Raw genomic sequence first — 20,231 nt, forward strand, 5'->3', positions numbered from 1 at the left:
TTATTTTTGCTGCATATATGAATTTATGGTTATATCTATGATTTTTTGGGTTCCTGTTTAAGTTCGGATTAGTGGTATCAGAGCAGTCTGCTCTTTCTCTATTTTTCTTTGCATGTCCCCAACGAGGTCAGGATATAAGGAGTTAGGGCTTGATCTGGTCGAACCTTTTCAAGACTAGCCTCGCAAATCTTGACGGCCTCCCATGGAAGAAGAGAAGAAAGACAAAGGGGCTGGAGATCCTTTCAAAATATTGATCAAACTTGGAATTTGTTTTGGAATTCCATCAAGGAGCTACCCTGTTGGGAGCTATGAGGATAAATACATAAATTGGATCACACTGCAGCAGGGAAGGGACCAAGACATGACATAGTTTACCAATTTTTTTCATACCCTTTGCACGAAGTTGGGTATCGAGGATCCTGAGCGAAATTCGGTACTCAAGTACTGTGCATGTCTACATGGATACATCCAGGATGAGATGGAGTTCCTGGAAATCTCCTTGCTTGGCATGATGTACCGATATACTGTCAAGATTGAGAAGAATTTTAAACAGAAGAAGCGAGACTTTGGATCTGTGAATCTGAAGCAAAGGAAAGGTGCCCCCAAACCATAGAGAAAAGGAAAAGCCCCAGGTGGGGCAACCCAAGACAACTCGTCGAAGCCACAAGTAAATAAAAACACCCCGAAGACAAAGAAGGACAAGGGAGAATGTTGTGAGTTCCATAAGAGCTCCACTCACAACACAAGTGAGTGTCGGGCCAAGCAGTCACTGGTGGCCGAGATGAAGTCTTCTGAATCAAATGCATGTTCTGACTTTGAGTCAGAACTTGACAAGGGGATTGAAAAAGGGAAGCAGATCATTGACACGTAGCTCGGTGCTAATGTGTCCACCACCAAGATCAGAAAAAACGATCTTGAATATCCAGAGGATGGGGAATGCCTCTTCCACTCATAAATGTGGGTAAAGGGTTCTCTGCTACAAATCATTGTTGACATCGGGAGCTAAAGGAACCTCATTTCAGCAGAGGCCATGAAGTGACTGGGTCTAATGAATACAACACATCCACAACCATACACCATCAGGTGGCTTCACCAAGGACGAGATCTCCGCGTCATCCAGTAGTGCCACCTTCCCTACAACATCAAGCCCTTCACTTATGAGGTAATGTGTGATGTTTCTCCTCTTAAAGTTTGTGATGTATTATTAGGAAAACCATACTTGTGGAAGCGACATGCTATATATGAGTCTAGATCTTACTATGTGATTATTACTTTAGGAAATAAGTTGTACAGGATACCAGAGGTAGCCCCGTCTACTGCCATCTCTTTGATATCTGCAAAGAAATGCAATAAGATCATTTCACAGACCAGGAAATTTGTTTTCCTTATGATTCACCATCAAGGAAAGAAGAATATTGTGGCCATGACTTCCAAACAAGGCTCCTCCTCACAACAACAGTAGATGAACAAGGTCATGGAGGAGTACAGGGGAATTTTTGCCTCGCCTACAAGGGTACCTCTGCACTGTCAGGTAAAGCACTCCATCGATCTGATCCCGTCTGCGCCACTACCCCACAATAGGTACCCAATCCCATAGATTGATGACCTTTTGGACCAGCTCAAGGGGGCCAAGTATTTCAACAAGAATGACTTGAAGTCCAATTATCACCAGGTGCCCATCGAACCCTCCGATGTGTGTAAGATTGCCTTCAAACCTAAGGAGGGCCTTTTCAAATGGTTGGTGATGCCTTTTGGATTAACGAATGCCCCTGCAACCTTCATTAGGTTGATGGATGAAATATTGCAACCCTTCACCAATGCATTCGTGGTGGTGTATTTAGATGACATCTTTATCTTTAGCCAGAGTTGGGAAGATCATCTCCACCATATTCGACAGGTCCTCCAAACCCTGTGACAACAGAAGCTGTGTGCCAATCTGGAGAAATGCACTTTTGGCATGACCCATGTTCAATAACTAGGGTACATCATTGATGAGAAGGGTGTGCATGTGGACCTAGCCAAGATACAAATCATTCGGGATTGACCAGCCCCAACCACTCTAATAGAGCTTTGCCACTTTCTGGGCCTTGCCAATTTATACTGCAGGCTCATGTTGGGGTTCTCTCATATCACTTGGCCTTTAAGTCAAGTCACCAAGGGTGGAGTGAAAGAAAATTGATTTTGGTCCGAAACTCAATAAAAGGAATTTGCCAAGTCGAAGCAGCTACTTTGCTCTGCACCAATGATCGCATTACTAGACTTGCAACAACCATTTAAGATTGAGATAAATTCCTTCGACTATGCTATTGGTGCAGTTCTTACTCAACAGGGGCATCCAATGGCTTACCATAATGATACACTTTCAGACACAACACGAAAGTATCCCACCTATGACAAATAAATGTATTCCATTGTGTAGACTTGCCGTCAACGGAATCATTACATTTTGGGGAAGGAAACGGTCATCCACATAAACCACTGACCCCTGTAGTTCATACAAACACAAGAGAAGTTGCAGAATGATCGATATCTGAAATGGTCCACATATCTGAAAAATTCCATATGAACATTAAGTACAAGAAGGGAAACACCAATGTTGTAGACTTCCTCAGCTGACCACCATTCATGGCGCTGATCGCTTTGCTCGACTCCTATGGGCATGAGAATTCGGGGTGGTTGCATCTTTACGAGGGCGATCCAGAATTCGACAACACATACCAGACACTCTTGGAAGGTAAGAAAGTTACAAATTTTCACTTCCAGGATGCTCTATTGTGCCACCTAGGACACATATGTGTTCATTCAAGTGAGCGTGCCAAGATGATTTGGGATGCGCACTACAGTTGGGTCGATGGACATTTCCGAGTAGAGAAAACAATGGCTGTACTACAAAAGTATTTTTATTAGCCGATCCTTTGTCAGGATCTTGGGAGGTACATTAAATCCTGCACTGCCTATGCCATTTCCAAACCAACCATCAAGAAGCAAGGATTATATAATCCTTTGCCTACTCCTAGTCAACCTTGGGAATCTATCTCCATGGATTACATGTCGAGCCTTCCTTCTACGAAGCATGACAATGACTACATTTTCGTGGTCATCGATAGATTCTCTAAGATGGCCATTATGGCTGCCTGCAAGAAGAGTATCACAACAGAGGCCATTACTAAGCTTTTATTTGAGCGAGTGTGGGTACACTTTGGGATCCCATAGTCCATTGTCTTAGATCGGGATAATAGATTCCTAAATTAATTTTGGTCAAGTCTCTGGTCGATGTTGGATACCAAACTTACTAAGTCCACCAGTTTCCATCCCCAAACTAATGGCCAAACAAAGGTTGTCAATAGGATGATCGTACACATTATGCACATGTATAACTCGAAGCATCCACACACATGGGATGAAAGCCTCCCCTATGTCCAACAAAACTATAATAGAGCTCTCCACATCTCAATAGGTCATAGCCCCTTTCAGGTAGGGCTGGGATTTCAACCATTATGTCCTATTGATGTGGTTATACCATTTGCAGCTACTCAGGCAGATTCGTCTCATGCCTAGTCTGAAGCCGACAGGGCTAACAACTTCATTGATCGCATTCAACACATCCAATAGCAGGTCCATGATATATTGGATAGAGCCAATGCTAAGTACAAGCATTACCATGATCAACATCAGGTTCCACACAAATTCTAGGTGGGTGACAGAGTTTGGCTACATTTGTAGAAGGAGCACCTTGCTGGACCCCACCGCAAGATTCACCCACTCTGATATGGGCCTTACACCATTACAAAGGCTATGGGAGACAATGATTTTGAGCTCAACATTCCCCCATTCCTTGGCCTGCACCCAATGTTCAATGTGGACCTCCTTCGACCATACTTCCCACCATTACTGGACACATGAGACATTGCAAAACAAATCACACCAATAGAGTTAAACCCAAACTTCATGGAACATGAAAAATCTGATCAGATCATGGAAATACAGATCAAGAATACTCTCTAGTAGAAGATCCAACTATATTGAGTTGTTAAAGCTGGCCAACTCCTGCACCAAGGCAAGTGGCTCATCAGGGACCAAGTTCAGCAAAAGTTTCCCCATCTCATGGAGGCACTCAATGCAATGGGGACCATTTCTTCCTAATGGGGGAGGACTGATCCAGGTGGATATTGGTGGCCATCGACCTATTCCACTTGGACCACCAACACTGTCTCTTTCAGTTTTTCAGTTTCCTTAATTGTAACACAATTTACTATTTTTGGCAGTTTTTTGGGTCCTAAACTTCTAGAGATGTTTTGAGGCCCTAAATGACGTTTTTTGGGAAAATTGGGCAAATGTGAGTAGTTGATTGTTTTTTGCATTTGTAAGTTGTAGTCCTTGGATAGGTATTTCTAATGAGCTATTGTGCATATCAAACAAAGATCGTATGCCAATGTTACAACCCCGGGAAGTTGATGTACCACTTTACCCAAATGGTGCCCATAGTTTTGGTGCTTCATCTCCTAGGGTTAGGTTTTTGGATATTTAGGGCTTTCCATTGTTTCTCAATAATAAATAGGCCTTTGAGCCTCATTGTAACATCGTTCAAAGGCATGTAGTCACCACATCTCTTCTCAGAGATAAGCCACCATCACTCGAACTAGTCTATTTCCATTGTGTTTGTAATCATATGTCAGTATTTGATATTAATGAAATGAAGTGTTATTTCTATTTCATCTCTGTATTTATGGTTATATATGTGATTTGTTGCATTCCTATTTAATTTTAGATCATATATGTAGAGTACCTTTGAGTGAGTTTCAAAGGAATGCATCCTAGCAAGGCACAATGGATTAAAAAGGAAAAAGTGAGGGATAAATTCCCTCACCTACCTATTGATTGATAAGGCTTTCGGAGGCCCAAAAGCTTCTTAGTGGGGAGGAATGATCTAGGAGGATCTAAAAAGGATAAATTTGAAGTCCTCAAATATTAGCAAAGCTATCACCAAGTCGTATATTTCGTCAAGACAATTCAAATGGCGTGAACTACACCTCAATCCGAGTCCATATTAGGAAGTTATGCTCATGTAAAATTTGGCACAAACAATAAAAAATTATGCAGGTAGAACCCGTAGGGTGCTACGTAGCAATCCCACACGTTGCCACATGGCATCCCAGTCAATAGACCATGTGGGACCCACTAAACTGACATGACAAGGTTGACGGAGGTGACATGAAATGGTTGACCGAGGTTATGAAGTAGGGTTGAATGGGTTGAGGTGGCCAGTGACATAGTGCCATGAGGATTAATGAAATGGTGCCACGTGGAACTAGTTGGTAGCCAAATGGGCTAGCCAACCCACAAGAATATGGCGAATTTCCAACTAAAGTTGGTGGAATCACTAAGATTGGCAGTTGACATAATTAGAAGGATTAACACCAAATTCTATGACAATTTAAACCATATATTAACACATATATGGTTATTCTTATAACCATATAAATATGATTGAACCAAATTCAATATTAAAAAAACCATTTGTATAACTCACACCCATGTGGAAGCCCGTGGGGTTTGACCCCGTCACCCCCAAAACAACCAATACAACTTACCAATAGAAAGCATGTGAGGGACTTGGTAAGTTCGCTCGGTACAAATGATTTAAATCCATTCCATTGAATGCAATGGAGGAGGAGGAAAAAACTAGGACGCGAGGTGTGGGCTGAGGACTGAAACTGTGCACAAGTCGGTGTAAAAATCAAGACATATTCTTGGTATATTATAGGAAATATTCTGCAAGAATATTCCTGGAAAATTCTAACTATTGTGGCATCTTGAAGATTCCCTTGGGGGACCAGAGGTGAAAGTTACAAAACCTAGTCAAGTTTATACTCATTTTTCATGAAAGTTTGTAAGGAATCCACTGGCGTAGTCAGAATTGGAATTTGAGAAACAAATTTTCAACTCACCCCCAAAGGTGAGGCATTTTCATGTATTTTTCCATGTACTTGCCTTTCATTTTGCTGAGATAATATAAAGGCCTCTCCACTTTGAAGTTGGGCCCGAAGATGTTGCTCACACAATGTGAGTGAACTCTATTGACAAATATTGGTGCATTGTGTGTGATGTTTTCATTTTGTGTTGCTTCTTCATGGATGCTGCATTATGGTATTTTCATGTCATTTAAGAAATTCTATTTAACATCACCGAAGAAAAGATTGTGGATCACCGTAAGGGCTGGATCATGGTCTTAGTCACTCATGAGGTATAATTGAGGGGAATGCATTAAGGTGGACCCTTTAATTCCTAATTGCCATTAGTCTCTTAATGAAGGAAACCTTGAGTTAATAGTTGTCTTTATCATTGCATTAATATTCCCCTCAATTAATGCATAATGACACCTTTAGAATTATGTGAGGTAATTTTTGAAGGGCAAAAATGACTTAAACACCTTGGTATTAGAAAAATGAAAAGATAACTTGAAATTGAATAAAATAACTAGAGACCTAAATCTCAATTGAAAGATGAAAATGAACTTTATTTAGTAACTATGTTACTTTAATAATTTTTTAGGGATGTGGGAAAAATGACTAATGGTAATAAATTGATACTTAAGAGAACTTAAATGAATGACTTATAATAAACAATTTAAAGATATATTTTTATGTAGAAAGTAACAATACACTTACATTAATGTGTTAAACACTTAAAGGAGTGTACATAAAATTAATATAAATTAACTAATTAATTGTAAATATTAGTTTTATGAGAACTCTCCATGGTGGAGAAGACAGAAATGAATCTTAACCAAAATTTGAATGTAAAGCAAAATAAGGAAAGTTAGAAACATAAAATGTTACCTAGATAGTTAATTGAAGGTAAAGAAACTAATGAGCACCAAAATAGGAAAAATGAAAGGGGATAAAGAGACAATTAAAAGGAAATTAAGAAAACTTGTCATGGGTGAGTGAAAATAGTTTGTTTGTTTGTTTGTTTTTTAAATAAAATAAGAAAATGATTTTTTCAATAATATGGATAAAAACTTGACACATAGGTGGATGAGTAATAAAGAATTGGAAATTTAAGAAATTGTTAATTTTGCATGGCATGACAAGTGACATTATAAAAAACTATTATAAAAAAAAGACTAAACTAAGAGGAAGAGATCTGATGTAATCTATTGGATGGTTGTCTTAATGTAGAAATTTAAAGTGATTAATTTAAGCATTGTTTAGAGTTTAGAAAATAGAAAATTATAAAATTATATTAGAGTAAGAACCTCTTGAGCTTGACTAGGCTGTCTCTACTTTACTAATTTCATCTATTTCCTTCTTTAGCTTCATTTTAACTTGAGATCCACAAGAAAAAAAATCAAAAAATTAGACAAAATGGTTTCCTAATAAATCGAGAACATTTAAACAAGCCAGAAACTTTCAACAATTTACATGAACTCAATATATTTAAAGATTTATCATTTTACACAATTGTTTTTGGAATTACTATGATCTTATAGGGAATATAATTAAATTATTTAAATCTTAAATTATTATTTCAAATTTTCAATATAAAAAAAAACAATATTCAACTAATATAATAAAATTATAGATAAATATTAAAATAATTTAGGAAGGTATTTCCTTTTATATATTTAATAAATAATGAACTAAGGTATTTCCTTTTATATATCAATGAAATTCTTTATTTATTAACATTATTATTGAGTGTATATCATTTTGCTATTTGCAAAAACAACATGTAAATTTCGTGAGTATCAATTTTAAGAATTTAATATGCTTTATGTTAAGTGGTTGCATACAATTTGTCCTAACTAACATCCGAATCCATTGTTAACTAATTTACTACTAACAAATAATTGTATATGATTGTATAGTAGCTTAATGTATTATGAATGAGATTTTTTTGATAACTCAAACTTATTAAAAAAAAAAGTAGTCTTTGTATTTCCTTTTTTTAATCAACCTTAAATATATTTATATGCCTTCCATTATTGCCTATGCATAATTGTGGTTAAATGTGAATACAAATGAAGTAAATATTTTATTCAAAGTTCAAAAAAGAAAATCTAAGTCAATAATTCATATCAGCCATAATATAGTGGAAATCCATTGATATTGTTTCATTCCATTTTGTAGTTGTAAGTTTTAAGTTGGTACATAAATCACTTTAAAATAATTAAAAAAAAAATTGAAAATATATATGGCGAGAATATAAAATATATAGATTTTCTCATGGAACCTAAAATCAGGAAAACCAGATTTATTTGTCATTATATTTCTTTCATTGTTACAATACATTATATATATGTCGAAAAATTCATAAACCCCCAATCCATTAACCCTGGATTAGAACATAAGGATAGTTCCATTAACTAGATCTACAAAATACCATGAGAAAAACCATAGTGCGTAAAACCATTCATAAAATCATTCGCTGGTTTGCCAAAAAAAAAAATTTAGGGCAGTGCCCCAAACCCCTCAGCAAGGGGGCAACAACCAGGTGCAACGTAATGACATTTTCGGCTAGTCATGCAAAGAATATAACACAACCAACATTATCCATTTTTGAGTTGACATTCTGAGTCTACCACAAGACTCATCATCAGGACAAATTCCTACATAAAAGAGTGAGAAATGAAGAAATTAATATGAGATGAAGGAAATAAAAAGTAAGAAAGCTGACCAGTCTAACCTAAAGAATATTAATAATTAGGGAGAAATAATAAATAATAAATAATAAATTTTAATTTTATTTATTAATTATTATTAAATTGGAACTATTAATGTTAATTTTTATTGTTAAAAATTAATAATGAATTATAATAATTAATATTATACATAATTATTAGTATTAATTATGATGCAGGAGCATCCAGCTAAGGGAATCATGACCGGGTGTGGGTCTCAGCCAAGGAGGACAGGTTCAAAGTCTTTTAATTTCATTTACGTTTAACGAATAAAACAATGTCTAGAAACTAGTTTATTTTATTATTATTAGTTAAGGAATACTAGGAATAGTACAGTTAGGAGAGTATCATAATAGTTACATTGTTTTGTCATTTTCTTAGTCCGTCTTACAGATGTCTGTTCATAAACAAAAGTATAATATTGTAACTCCTACAGTGCAATAAAACCTAGCATGATCATTGACTATGTAACTACAAAGAGTAACTGTATGGTAACCGAGAATAGTTTGAGTCACTGTTTAAACACAACATAAAAATCAATGTAATACAATCATGGAGGGGTTCAATACATGAGAAGAGAAATACAATACAGAGAGTAACTTCTTTCATCCGAAATATTTGAGTCCATCTGTAACAACTTCTTGTAATATTTACTTATTTTTTTCCTTAATCATTGAGAAAACAAAAACTCAGCAAATACTGTGCATTTCTATCTGTTACATTTTATTTCCTTCCTAAAGAACAGAAAGCGAATAGAGAAATTGGACAAGCATTCCCAGCACGAAGACTAGCAGCAAACATACGGAGTTCCACGAACGAAAGCCAATCATATTACGGGCAGTTGAAAAAGAATGAGAATGCAAATGCTAAGCAACGACCCCAGGCCAGAGGTAAACGAAATGTAACCAAAAATTCTTGTTAATTCCTTTTCATTATCAACAAAAAAATACTTGTATACATTCAACCATCCAGGGATACCCATTCAAACGGTGGAAAGAACATTACGAACCAGCAGAACCCTAAGGGTAAGGTTTTGGTCGGCCACTGCCCAAAAGGTGGTTTATAGTTACAAATTTCCAGAATACAAATGAGGGTTTTTGTACAAGACTGAACCAGGTCGCTTAACGACAACAGGAAAAATCAAGTGGAAGAGAACTGGGACTCTGCCTAACAAACTGACAGAGACCACCTAACAAAAAACAAATTGACAATAGTAGCAGAGCATACCGGAGCAAAGCCCGTAGCAATCTCATCGACCACACCAGTGAACAAACCCCCACCTACACAAGCAAACCAAGGTAGCACTGTTAACCATATGAAAACAAAGTAAAGGCAAGAAATGACCTAAGAAGGAGAAACTGAATGCGCAGTTAATAAAGTTGCTTTACCTGGAGAGTAGTCGCGTGGGAAGAGTGAAACCCCACTGAGCCACAGCCAACGGTGAACCTCTGAGACCAAGGAGCAGACCTCGTTAGAACCAGAGGAAAACGAAGAGGGTAAGCAAATCATGGAGGAACAACTTACCTGAATAGAGCTGCGAAGCTGAGGAGGAGGCCACCGCGACCGTGACCTGTAGAATGCAGAACAGGCAACCATTAAGCAAAGGTAACAACCAGAAGAACTATAATAAAATGAAAACAGTGGAGCAGGGACAAGTTTAGTAACCGAGCAGACAGAAACCGCAACAACTCTCTTACACAGATGAGAAGGACCTTCATACTGTGCCCAAGTAACCAAGCAACGAAGTCATCAGAACGAATGGAGGTGTCACACCAACAAGCAACATAACCCATAGCTGGGCGCACGTAGAGCCTGTTACCAAACCCTCACTACCAGTCCAAACCCTCGGCGCAGCGAAAACACAAGTGTAAAATGGAGAAATGACAAAGAACCAAGGGTTTTTTGCGTTTACCAAGAGCGGGAAAATAGTAACCGAGGCAGGTACACATCAATGAATTCTGACATAAATTCCATACAGTGCGTATCCAGAACAAACTTATGATTAGTGCCTAATAAAAAATATTAAACCTCAAATCATTCACTTTTCATTCAACCAATGATTAAAGCATTGTTATATCGTTGTAAAACTTAATAAAGTGAAGTTGTGGGCTGGTCCCATCAAATTATTTTCATTATTGGTATTATTATTTTTTAATTAATATTAATAATGAAGTTAATTAATATTAATAATGAAGTTAATTAATATTAATAATGAAGTTAATTAATATTAGTAATAATGATAATAATCATTATTATCAACATTATAAGTTAATATTTGTTGTTATAAACTTGATGAGTTGATAATAATAATTATTAATAAAGTTAATAAAATAATACTTATTATTATTTGTATTTATTATTGTTATTAATACAATAATTATTTAAAGGAAGTTATCATTAGGTATATTATTAGGGATGTGCATAGATGTTACCAAGCTATAAAGACAAGGAACTAATAACGCTGGAATGGAGGACAAGGAGGAGGGGGAAGTGAAGTGAAGATTCAAAGGGTTAAGGGATATGATGGAGAGGGTTAGAGGGAAGGCCAAATGAGGGTTAACGTGTAGAAGGGACCAAGCGAAAGATATTTTAGTTGAGGTTGTGAGACCTGGGTTCTTGAGTCCAATTTCTACTTACTTCTAAACCCCATCTCTATTAAGATTGTGAGGATGTTTAATAATTTCAAGGGCTTCACAGATATTTCATTTATACTGATGTCTTTCCCTAGTGATTGTTTTCATGTCTTCAAGACAAACATGGTGACATGTCTTTGATGAATGTTTTACAAGTGGAGAAGATCAAATTCTACCATTTTTAATGTCAGATCCATGTTCTTTAAGTCTAATTTTGAAATATATTCCTGTTTCTCCAACATAACATTCTCCAAAGGAACATAAGACGTTATAAACACCCTTGAGTTGGAGGTGATCAATAATGTCCTTTACTGATCTCATCTTCTACCTAATGGTAGTTAAGGGTTTAAAAGAGGTATCAATGTTTTTCTTTTTTGAGAACCCTGTCTATCTTATCAATGACACCTTGCCTGTATGGTAGATAGGCCTTATTATTAGAAGGTTGGGAGTTGGTTGAAAAGGGTCTTGTTCCATTAATGATTTTAGCTCTTTTGATGCTTTTCATGATGTCTATATTTTTATGTCCGATGTTAGCAATGAGTTTCTTCAAATATTTTATCTCCTCCTCTACATGCTTAGAGTATGATATTCTTAAATCTCTAGTGAAGACAATTTTGAACACTCCCATATTTTGTGCTGGATGATGGTGTGACTCCGCATGTAGGTAGTTATCAGTATGGGATTTCTTCCTGAACAGTTTGTGCCCTAATGATCCATCCTCATTCCTGAGGAGGAGAATATCAAGGAAATGGATGAAATTATTTTCCTCCACATCCATAGTAAACTTGATGTCATTAGATAAATTGTTGAGGTGGTCTAGAAATTTTATTAACTCCTTTTCTCCATGTGGCCAATTTACACTGGTGTCATCAACTACCATCGGGCATAATATGAGATCAATAAAGGACATTAATGATCACCTCCAACTCAAGGGTGTTTATAAGGTCTTATGTTCATGTGGAGAATGTTATATTGGAGAAACAAGAAGATATTTCAAAATTAGACTCAAAGAACATGGCACTGACATTAAAAATGGTAGAATTCGATCTTCTGCACTTGCAGAACACTCATCAAAGACATGTCACCATGTTTGTCTCGAAGACACAAAAATAATCGCTAGGGAAAGGCATCAGTATAAACGAAAGATCCATGAAGCCCTTGAAATTATTAAAGATCGTCACAATCTTAATAGAGACGGGGGTTTGGAAGTAAGTAGAAATTGGATTCCCTTACTCACTCAAGAACCCATGTCTCACAACCTCAACTAAGATATATTTCTCTTGGTCCCTTCTACACTTTGACCCTCATTTGGCCTCCCCCCTAACCCTCTCCATCATATCCATTAACCCTTTGAATCTTCACTCCTCTTCCCCATCCTCCTTGTCCTCCATTCCAACCTTATTAGTTCCTTGTCTTTATAGCCTGGTAACATCTATGCACATCCCTAATAATATACCTAATAACTTCCCTTAAATAATTATTATACTAATAATAATAATAGTAATGAATACAAATAATAATAACAATAATTATTATTATCTTTATTAATAATTATTATTATCAATCCATTAATTTTATAACAATGAATATTAACTAATAATGTTGATAATAATGATTATTATCATTATTACTAATATTAATTAACTTCATTATTAGTATTAATTAAAAAAAATTAATACCAATAATGATAATAATTACTACTAATAATAATGTATAATAATGATAGTTATAATTCATTATTAATTATTAATAATAAAAATTATCATTAATAGTTCCAATTTAATAATAATTAAAAATTAATAAATAAAAATAAAATTTATAATTTATTGTTTCTTCCTAACTATTAATATTATTTAGGTTAGACTGGTCATCTTTCTTAATTTTCATTTCCTTCATCCCATATTGATTCCTTCATTTCTCGCTCTTCTCTGTAGAAATTTGTCCTGATGATGAGTCTTGCCATAGACTCGAAACATTGACTCAAAAACGGATACTGTGAAATCAAGTTCGAACTCTAATAATCAAGATACCCACCATAGAAATCTTAAACAATTACAACCAACATTTTCACACTTGTTGTTTTCTTGCATAGAGTGGGGCGCAAGAGTACATAATCATTTGTCCAGGGACACAACACACATTGTTTCTCTACACCAAGAAAACTTCTTAATGCTCACAATATCTATCAATGCTTCTGCAACATTCTTCAAATTTTCCACCTTTACCAACAACACCTTTTTGTCTTCAAGCATATCCCTCACAAAGTGATACTGAACATCAATATGCTTTGTCTTTGAATGATAATTAGGGTTCTTTACCAAGAAAATTGTACTTTGGTTGTCTCAATTTCTCCTTATAGCTCGATGTACCAACACCATACCTGAACATAATCATAACCAAACTTCTTCCTTGCTTGCATGAGTGGCTTCCATGTATTTGACCTATGTAGTTGAAAGTACCACCACAGACTGTTTCTTGCTCATCCAACTGATTGTTCCTCCAAATATGTTAAACACATACCCACTTGTATATCTTCTATAATCCATATCTCCGGCCCAATCTGCATCAATAAAGACATGTATGTCTAGCACTCTATCTAATTATGATATTCCTCTGTAGCAAAAACCATAATCATTAGTGCCACATAGATACCTAAAAACCCGCTTTACTAGTATCCAATGCTCCTTCCCTAGTTTTGAAATAAACCCGCTCAATACTCCCACTACATGTGTAATGTATGGTCTCATATAGACCATTGCATGCATCAAAATACCAACTGCACCCACATATGGAACATGCCACATATCCTTTTCCTCTTCTTGCGTCTTGGGACTCCTGTTTTGTAGATAAATTAACACCTACACAAATATAAACCTTCATTGATTTACTATCCTACTTATTAAACTTGTACAATATTGTGTCAACATACTTCCTCTTGCTTAACCAAAGTTTCCTCTATACCCAATCTCATTTAATTTGCATGCCCAAAATGAACTTTTGCAACACCAAGATCCTTCATGTGGAACTTAGAGGAAAATTGGGTCTTCACGTCCTAGATAATTTCTTTGCTATTTCGAATCACCAACATATCATCTACTTACAAGACCAAATAAAAAACATGATCACCAACTAATTTATAATAGATTATGTGATATGTTTTTCTCCTTGTGAAGGCAATTTCTTGTATATATGTATCATGATTTTGACACCACATCCTTGGTGATTGCTTTAACCCATACAAAGACTTCTTTAACCTGCACATCAATTCTTTCTTACCCTTCTATTGTAGCGGCTACAACCACCCTCCAAAATTTTTCCTATGCTTTGTTTTGGATCCTCCCTACTAAATCACAACAACTTATCTTGCACTGATCCAGGTATTTGTGCTTCGATTGAGATTATTATTTATTGGCTTGTGTTTACTTACTTAGTTCATTTTCTAACCCACAAGCTGATCTATTGACTTGGTTTTGCAACAGTTCTAGGCTTGCCTTAGAGAACTGCATAATTGTTAAGGGAAAATGGCCTTGCCCTTGGGAATTGAACTGTCCTGATTGCAAGTAGGACTTGAGCTAAGGAAATGTGCAGTATTGGATGGCATCCAACCTTGAGCTGGGAAATTGTGTAGACATGAGAGGCATCCTAGAGCCACTTAACCTAGAAATTACGCATAACCCATTGTGCTTAGAAATTGCGCAATGCATGAGCCAGAGAGTTGCCCGGTTCTCCCTAGAACTGTGAAATCTTTTTGGGCAATGTATGGCAATTTTTCTTGAAAAACAAAAAATCAAGAAGGAAAAAAGAATCCCTAAAAATAGGGATCTATTTTTAGCAACCTGAAAGAGGTGCTTGAGTTATTTTGGAAACTACAGCTAAGTGTCACTTTTTCCTTGATTTGTGGAATGCATGTCATAAACCCTAACTTGATTAAATATTTTTAATCGATACTACTAGAGCTCATTTTCACATTCAATCTTGGATCTCTGGAATTCCTAAGGAGATCAAGGTACCTTTGGTGTGATTTTCGTCACTTGTCTGGGTGAGTTTTGCTTTTCTAGTCTTTTGCCATTTTTTCTGTCGTTTAGCTTGTGAGAGTGTTGTTTCACTTGTTTATTTGAACAAATCTTGGCGTTGAACTTGTTTTTATCTTGTAGCAGTGTTGTTTCAAGTTTTAGATTGCCTTTCCCAAGTGTGGCATGTGTTACCCTATTTTTGCACCAATAGTCACCGTTGCAACGACTCTCTTCATATGCTTCATTTTCTTTTAGTTTGATTGATTCCTGCACTTGTTTCACATGCATGCATAAAAAATTAGTCATATATGCACTCAACATCACACCATCCTTCAGATCTTCTTGATTTCACACTCCCCTTGGGCAGATCTAGGCTTCCCTTGCCTGGATCTCACACTCCACTACATGCACTGTGCAATCTGGGAGCTCAAGGCCTCTGCCTTAGCTTCTGGAATTGTGCAAAGGTTGTCCTAGCATGGCTCAAACTACGTACTGTGTAGTTCTAGGAGCTAGCCTCCTAGCTTAGCCACTGAGACTACGCAATGCACAATCTCTCTCGGCCTTGGCCCAAGAATGAAATGGACATTGCCCAGTTCTAGTCATCAAGCTTCCTGACTGACTGTTGAGACTACACAACACGCAGTTCCCATAGTCAACTAGTGACCTATGTTAGCCAAAATTGCACAATCACTCCCATCATGAGCCCGGTTTCCTACTTGGTCTTGTCTTGAAGTTGCTTTAGTTTTTAAGATAACATTTTCTTGCTATCAGTGTCCTCTTTGTTCCACAGGTACAACAATTGTTGAGCATCTCTCTAGCAGTTACAGTTAGCATGTGTTGAAAAGTGTGCAACAAGAAATGCTTGTTGAGAATGCAACAATATGATGGAGCTTAGTGGAAAGGAGTCGCCTTCACTAAGTGGGCCCGCAGGCAAATTATGGCGCAAGTTCTATTTTTGGATCACAGCAGGGATGATCATAGCAGGAGTGACCACAGCAGGGATGATCACAGCAGGAGTGATCACAACAGGAGTGATCACAGCAGGAGTGATCAAAGTCTATTTTTAGATTGGCTGTCAAAAATAGAAAAGTCAAATATTATTGTCTCATAATAATATTTGGACTATAAACTTTATCTTATCCTCTTGGAGCACTTCAGTTTGAGCTACAGATGTGGCACATGCAGCTGTCAGAAGGAAATACGTTTTCTTTGTGGGTCAGTTGGGCTATTGCATGCAGGACTTCAGTTAGAACTCAAGCAGTGAGTTTTGTGGAGTTAGATGAGCAGTTAATGGAGTTGTGTTCAGTTTGACTTAGTTGAACTAGTTGTATTTAGTCTAACTGATCAATAGACTAAGTGATGAGTTGTGTGAATTAGTTATTAATTAATTCACTAATTATTAACTCATAATGCAACTGAAGAATACATCAGTTAACTAAGTGCATGTACAGTTCAGTGGAGACAGGTGTTAGAGGTTGAGATTGCTATCAGTTGTGCATGAGATTTTGCACATGCATGGATTGAGTAATGCCAATGAAGACTGCGTAGTGTTGGGGCCAATACCAAGAAATATAGCTTGTGCTCACGTGATTCCCAGTGTGAGTGATTCTTTTGAGGTAAATACGAGTTTGGTTAAACCATTCTCATTCATTCTCAGCAGGTATTGAGCAGTGGAGGCAGGCAAGCAGTGGAAGAGATTTGGAGATCAGATCTGAGCTGTAATTGTGTGTAACAGGTGGAGATAGTGCTGGATACTTGTGAGAAGTATTGACTATTGTAATGTTACATGTTCTCAATCATTAATATACAGATAGTGTGGGGTTTTCAGCTGTAAGCTTTCCCCAGGCTACATACTGTGTTAATGTGTGCATGCTCTTGATGTTTTATTGTTATTGATGCTGCTAAATTGATGATCAATGTAGAGGAGCTTATGTATTGTGTATGTATTCTGCAATAGTACATGATCAATATAATCTCCATTGATTATGTGTTTATTATTCAAAATTTCTACATGGTATCAGAGCCCTTTGATTTGTAGGAAAAGTTCTACAGGATATCAAAGCGAGGATTGATCATCAGATCTATTATTCAGAAAGTTCTTACATTTTATTTCTTCAGGCAGAGTCTATAATCGGGCCAGGTAGCTTCTGGATTCATCCTTCTTTTGGAAGGTGAGATATCTGGTGAATGCCCATACAGTCAATCTCTGTACGAGAAATACTTTGTTCTCACGAATTTTAGATTAGAAGCGGTTGAGTTTTGAGCTGGTGGAATGGCGCTCAAGGATAAACTCAGAAACATTAAGTGTGAGAATGGAGACAGTATGCCCCAGTATCTCACGAAGTTCACCCAATGCCGGGATGAGCTAGGAAGTGTGGGGGTAACTGTTGAGGATGAGGATATGGTGAGTCTAACACTCCTTGGCCTTCCTAAGAGTTGGCATAGCTACCATGACTCGGTGAATGGAAGGGAGAAATTGCCAGGATGGGAGAGACTTTGGTCGGATCTTATGTAAGAGGAGATTAGACGGCGCACCAGAGACAGTTCTTCATCTATGCATGATGAGGAGAACTGTGCCTTAGCGAGTAAGGCGAAGAAGGGGAAGGGGAAGGTTTCTCTTTCCAAATCCAATTCTTCCAATGATGGGAAGAAGGTTGACAAGTCGAAGGTGAGATGCTTTCGTTGTCATGAGTTGGGCCATTATGCTACTAATTTCCCAAAGAAGAAGTCCAAGAAGGGATCCGGGGAAGGATCTGAAGGTGAGACAGCCTCACTTGCTTCACAGTTTGAGTTGGATTTCACACTCTTCGCATGCATGGTTTCATCCATGGTGGGAAGTGGTTGGTTTCTTGACAGTGGAGCTTCTTTCCACATGACCAGTGACAAAAGTTTGTTCAGTACTTTGGAGGAGAAAGATCTCCAGATACTCATAGCGATGGGTAATGATGAGAAGTATAGTGTCTCAGGTGTAGGCACGATTATTTTTCAGAGGGAGCATGGAGCTCGCCTTACCTTGACCGATGTCAAGTATGTACCAGGATTGACGAGAAACTTGGTGTCGATCACGATGCTGGAAGATAGAGGCTATGATGTAGTCTTCAGTAAGGGAAAGGTTTTCCTTAGACACATCATCACTAGACAGGTGAAGCAGATTGGTTCACGGGTCAAGAACCTGTATGCTCTTGAGGTTCAAGATGCATGCAAAGCCTTGAGCAGCGAGGCAACTGATGGAGACTTGGTGGTTGAGAGGGAGCGTATATTACCTCTCAACATGCAGAGCCAGAAGAAGTCTCAGACGATTGTGGAGGAGCCACGATTGGTGCAGCAGCTTCAGGAGGTTGTGGAGCAGCCACAACAAGGGAAGCTGAGAGGAGATCGAGTAGAGACATCTACTCATGCAGAGACCTCTAGTAGGGGGAAACTTTGAGCTAGGTGGGCAGAGGGATCGCATGCAGCCATACCTCCAGGTAGGAGGTGGGGTGATGTGGATTGATCGTCCCAAGGAGGAGGGGCAGGATCCTTGAGGTACCCAACCTCTTGGATGAGACCTTGCTACGGGAGCCCCGATGTGGTGTAGCAGGAACTGGCTGATTGGGTAGAGACAGATGCGGATGGAGCGGCAGAGAGAGCAACAGTGTAGGGAATCCCAAGACAGCGCATAGCTAGCAGGCTGCAGCAATGCGAGAGGCACAAGTGTTTTGCACAGTGCTAGGTGGAACATAGAGGTGTGCAATGGTGCAAGATGCATGGAGATGTTGCAGCAGCACAGATGTCAGAGAGGAGCACTTGTCAACAGCAGGTAGAGCTTCAGCATCAGAGTATGTCCCTGGCCCAACAGAGTGGTCAGTTGGGAGTGTTTTTGTTCCAAGTGTTGTTGGAGCAAAGTGGACCGGGCAGATGTGTTGCATGCAGAACATTCCAGAGTTACAGGATCGGGTTTGAGAGGAAGCCTTTCTTGTTGAGAGGGAGTGTTGAAAAGTGTGCAAAAAGAAATGCTTGTTGAGAATGCAATAAGATGATGGAGCTTAGTGGAAAGGAGTCGCCTTCACTAAGTGGGCCCGCAGGCAAATTATGGCGCAAGTTCTATTTTTGGATCACAGCAGGGATGATCACAGCAGGGATGATCACAGCAGGAGTGACCACAACAGGGATGATCACAGCAGGAGTGATCACAGTAGGAGTGATCAAAGTCTATTTTTAGACTGGATGTCAAAAATAGAAAAGTCAAATATTATTGTCTCATAATAATATTTGGACTATAAACTTTATCTTATCCTCTTGGAGCACTTCAGTTTGAGCTACAGATGTGGCACATGCAGATGTCAGAAGGAAATACGCTTTCTTTGTGGGTCAGTTGAGCTATTGCATGCAGGACTTCAGTTAGAACTCAAGCAGTGAGTTTTGTGGAGTTAGATGAGCAGTTAATGGAGTTGTGTTCAGTTTGACTTAGTTGAACTAGTTGTATTTAGTCTAACTGATCAATAGACTAAGTGATGAGTTGTGTGAATTAGTTATTAATTAATTCACTAATTATTAACTCATAATGCAACTGAAGAATACATCAGTTAACTCAGTGCATGTACAGTTTAGTGGAGACAGGTGTTAGAGGTTGAGATTGCTATCAGTTGTGCATGAGATTTTGCACATGCATGGATTGAGTAATGCCAATGAAGACTGCGTAGTGTTGGGGCCAATACCAAGAAATATAGCTTGTGCTCATGTGATTCCCAGTGTGAGTGATTCTTTTGAGGTAAATACGAGTTTGGTTAAACCATTCTCATTCATTCTCAGCAGGTATTGAGCAGTGGAGGTAGGCAAGCAGTGGAAGAGATTTGGAGATCAGATCTGAGATGTAATTGTGTGTAACAGGTGGAGATAGTGCTGAATACTTGTGAGAAGTAT

This window comes from Pinus tabuliformis, chromosome 2_2, assembly GCF_031772625.1.
Source record: "Pinus tabuliformis cultivar Carrire ecotype Pingquan chromosome 2_2, CPIR1, whole genome shotgun sequence".
Lineage (NCBI taxonomy): Eukaryota > Viridiplantae > Streptophyta > Pinopsida > Pinales > Pinaceae > Pinus > Pinus tabuliformis.